This window comes from Anoplophora glabripennis, unplaced genomic scaffold (assembly GCF_000390285.2).
Source record: "Anoplophora glabripennis isolate ALB-LARVAE unplaced genomic scaffold, Agla_2.0 scaffold355, whole genome shotgun sequence".
NCBI classification, from domain to species: domain Eukaryota; kingdom Metazoa; phylum Arthropoda; class Insecta; order Coleoptera; family Cerambycidae; genus Anoplophora; species Anoplophora glabripennis.
The window spans coordinates 423,856-427,826 of record NW_019416457.1 but is presented as its reverse complement, the minus strand read 5'-3'; the positions used below and the strand labels follow the sequence as shown (position 1 = coordinate 427,826).

The following is a 3,971-nucleotide window of genomic DNA, read 5'->3' as shown; positions in this document are numbered from 1 at the left end:
ACAAACAAAAAGAATTGTCAAATTAAGGTGCTAGTTTGGTTTAGTTTAAAGTTTGTTTAGTGCACAATGAATAATTGTGAGTCGGAAGAGATTGTGGAGGCTGCAAATATTGCAATAAGCAATTTGCTGCCTACGAAGTCAAGATCTTTATACGATATAGCCTACAATCGGTTCAAAAAGTGGTGCGCCGAGAAAAATGTTCAAGTATACAGCGAGAATGTTTTGTTGGCATACTTCAGTGAAAATGCAAAGAATTACAAGAAAAAAACTTGGCAGCGGTGGGATTCGAACCCACGCCTCCGAAGAGACTGGTGCCTTAAACCAGCGCCTTAGACCGCTCGGCCACGCTACCGTTGTGGCGCATAAAAAAATATTGCAACACAGTTTCTAAAACAGTAACTACAGAATTTTTATAAATGATTACAGGTCACGCGACCAGTAATTTTGTTTGGAACTGTAATTTTATTTCCTCCATGTTGGCTATTAAATTTCGGTAAAATTAAAACTTATTAAAACAATAAGGTCAAGATTACATTAAAACTCAACATTATTTTTTTCCCAGTTGTGATTGGTGTAATTTTTCACGAGACTCTACTCAACCAATCAGCGATCGCATTGTCTCGTTATTCATTGTAAACGAAGTACCAGTCGTATAATGTGGGGTTGCCTAAGCTCGGCGGTCACGTGACTTGTAAACATTTATGAAAGCTCTGTAGTATTTTTTTGTTTTGTACAGTCTACAACTACGAAACGTGACAAATTATGAGTACCTGATATTGTATTTTTAAAGTTACTTACTGTATTTTTATATTATTCCAATCTTAATAGTAGAACTATATAACTACGACTAGGTACAGCCTACAACTATGAAACATGACAAATTATGAATACCTGATATTTTATTTTTCAGTATACATGCTGCATTATTATACAGGGTTCTTCACGGTAAGTGGCCTATTAGACGTTTCAGAGGAACCAAAGACAATATGACTCTGATGTTTTGTTTACAGGAGTTATCAGATATATTCTTTTCAATGAAAATAATGCCATCAACGTAGCACTTCCGGAAGTAGCTGTCAACTTTGTTATTTTAAATGGAACACCCTATATATTATTGCATTATCGACAAGATAATTAAAACTCCCCTGTACCTCAATTTAACCGTTTTCGAGATATTCGTCATTTTATAATAAATTTGAAACATGCAAGCGTTTTGAAAATTTTTATATCTTTCTTTGTTCTGGGAGCTTTTACTTGCTTTTCGGAATACACAAAGAACATAAAATACGCTACCTTCCGCTATCAAAATTAGCTGAAGAAGATTATACATACTAAGTGTTTCATTTTTCACGTTACATTTTGAAAACTGAAGACCGAAAAAACCTTTTTTTAAATTCAAATGGAGCACTCTGTATTTTTCTGCATCGTAGTATAGAAAATCAAATTCTCTTTTCTCCGATATAGGCATTATAGGGGTTACAGTTTCAATTTTATTACGTTAAAATATCATCAAATGTGCCTTGAAAGGCAAATACATATTAGTATTGTCATTCAGTATTCTACAAGTATCAAGTACTTTCTCGACAAGACAAATGCACAATAATTATTCTAATGAAGATATTTTGAATTTATTTTATGTTGTTATTTTTTGTTGACAGCTACTTCCGGTATAACCGGCATTATTTTCATTGAAGAGAACATCTGATAACTCCCGTATACAAAATTTCAGAGTCATATTGTCCTCTGAAACGTCTAATAGACCACTTATCGTGAAAAACCCTGTACAATCCTATTTATTATATTATAACGGCATATTCTTGTGGTAAATTTTCACTAATTTTAACCCTCAAAGGTCACACTAGCGCGAATTCGCACCACCGATTTTTGCACATATGGCATTTATCAGGTAGCAGCTGCTGAGGGTTCCCCCCACCACGATAATTCCTTCTATAGCCCAAACAGTCAAGCCGTACCACAGCTGGCCTCAGTCAGTTATTGTCGGCCAAACTAGAGAGTTTGAAAAGTCCGATCGGTGCGAATTCGCACTAGTGTGTCTTCAGTGTGGACAAAAGTGTGGCTAAATTTAAAGAGCGTTCAACTAAAAACGTGGTCAAGTTGGTTCTGAAATTTTGGACGTAGGGCGTAGCGTATAGCAAATGAACTTAAACGTCNAACATTTAATTTAAATGTCAATAAATAATTTCAATGTTATCTTTTTTTTTGTATGAAAAACGTTCTCCATAATGTAAACTCCCTTGGGAGCATTATACTCCCTTGGGAATAATCGACTACTTCTGTTTTAATTTTGATGTCATAGAAACTGATTTCTAATCCCGACCGTGGAAAAATTTATTTAATATTTAAATGCTTAAAATCACTAGATATACAATTAAATTTTAAATTGTCATATTTGACGCTCTAATAAATTAATAGTTCTGAAAACGAAAGAAGAAGATTTTAGAAACGCGTGATATGCGAGTATTTCTACGTCATTTTGTAAGATTTAAAAATTGTAGGCAACAATAAATTTACCGAAAAACAATCCTCCGCTAATTCTTGTGGGGCAGAAATTTATTTACTATTTGAGAAAATATCTATTTCGCAGTGTTACAAAATACCCACAAAAACTAGAGTAGTCAAGAAACTAGTTCCGACAAATAAATACATTTGAGATATGCATTTAGTTTATGTTCAAGTTATTCCGTCGAAACTTTACAGACGTTTTAGGTGCTTGCAAAAAGTAATATTAAAATTTTTATAGATTCTATATTTATCTAAAGAAAAAAACTTGGCAGCGGTGGGATTCGAACCCACGCCTCCGAAGAGACTGGTGCCTTAAACCAGCGCCTTAGACCGCTCGGCCACGCTACCGTTGTGGCGCATAAAAAAATATTGCAACACAGTTTCTAAAACAGTAACTACAGAATTTTCATAAATGATTACAAGTCACGCGACCAGTAATTTTGTTTGGAACTGTAATTTTATTTCCTCCATGTTGGCTATTAAATTTCGGTAAAATTAAAACTTATTAAAACAATAAGGTCAAGATTACATTAAAACACAACATTCTATTTCACCGGCTGTGATAGGGGTGTATTTTTTCACTACATTCTGTTCAACCAATGAGTAATCGCATTATCTCGAACGTAGACGTAACGGTTTGTCATTGTTCATTGTAAAGGAATCGTTAATATTGGTGACGCCAAGATTTAGTAGAGTTAAATTTTGTATTTTCAAATATATTATTCATTGCGCATTAAAAATTCGGTTAATTATGGCAACAAAGTTATACAAAAGAGCATGGGCTTTACAAGAAGGATTTAGAAATATTTTCTGAAACGAGCCCCCTTTAAAGTTTGCAATTAGAAGGAACTTGCTAAGTGTAATCCCTAAAAACCATTCCTCTAAAAAAAAATAACGAAGTTGCCTGGAGAAATTCCCATCCGCAGCATTAATATTTAATTACACTCGAGGCGCTGGGGAAATAAAGCCTTGACCAGTGGCGTTGAAGTGACGTTTTCATTTGGTTAGTTAAATATTTACCCTGCTTAAAGGTTAGTATATGCATGATTTGTTCATGTCAAATAAGTTTTTGTGCGGAGTTATGTTTTAGCAAATATTTGTCTTAAATGTAACTCAGTAATACATAAACTCCATCAATTCGTAAATTTACTTACACCAAATAGTAAAAACGGTCTCCAGAAAATTTTCCATGTCAAGTGGGTACGTTTCTACTTAGTAATAAACGTATATTAACCTCAAAGAAATATGTCATTTGTCTCAAATAAATACATATTTGGTTCAAATAACTTCATATTTACTACATACTCTCACGATGACGGCCCATTAGAATTATTTCAGAGACTACGTCGATTTGAATTTTGAAAGTTTGGGATACCGGGTTTTTGGGCATGCCCTTCTCAACTAAAATAATGGCGTCCACGTACCACTTCCGGTTATACCGGAAGTCG

General features: G+C 34.1%; 1 protein-coding gene and 2 non-coding genes across 3 annotated transcripts in view; 1 reads left to right on the top strand and 2 right to left on the bottom strand.

The window, feature by feature from the left end:
* LOC108906965 overlaps window positions 1–3,971 on the top strand; it is a 238,826-nt gene that overhangs the window by 48,905 nt on the left and 185,950 nt on the right. The gene's annotated exons all lie outside the window — the stretch shown is intronic.
* Trnal-aag lies at window positions 271–352 on the bottom strand. The gene has a single exon. It is a non-coding gene; the product is annotated as a tRNA-Leu (tRNA).
* Trnal-aag lies at window positions 2,790–2,871 on the bottom strand. Its single transcript has one exon. It is a non-coding gene; the product is annotated as a tRNA-Leu (tRNA).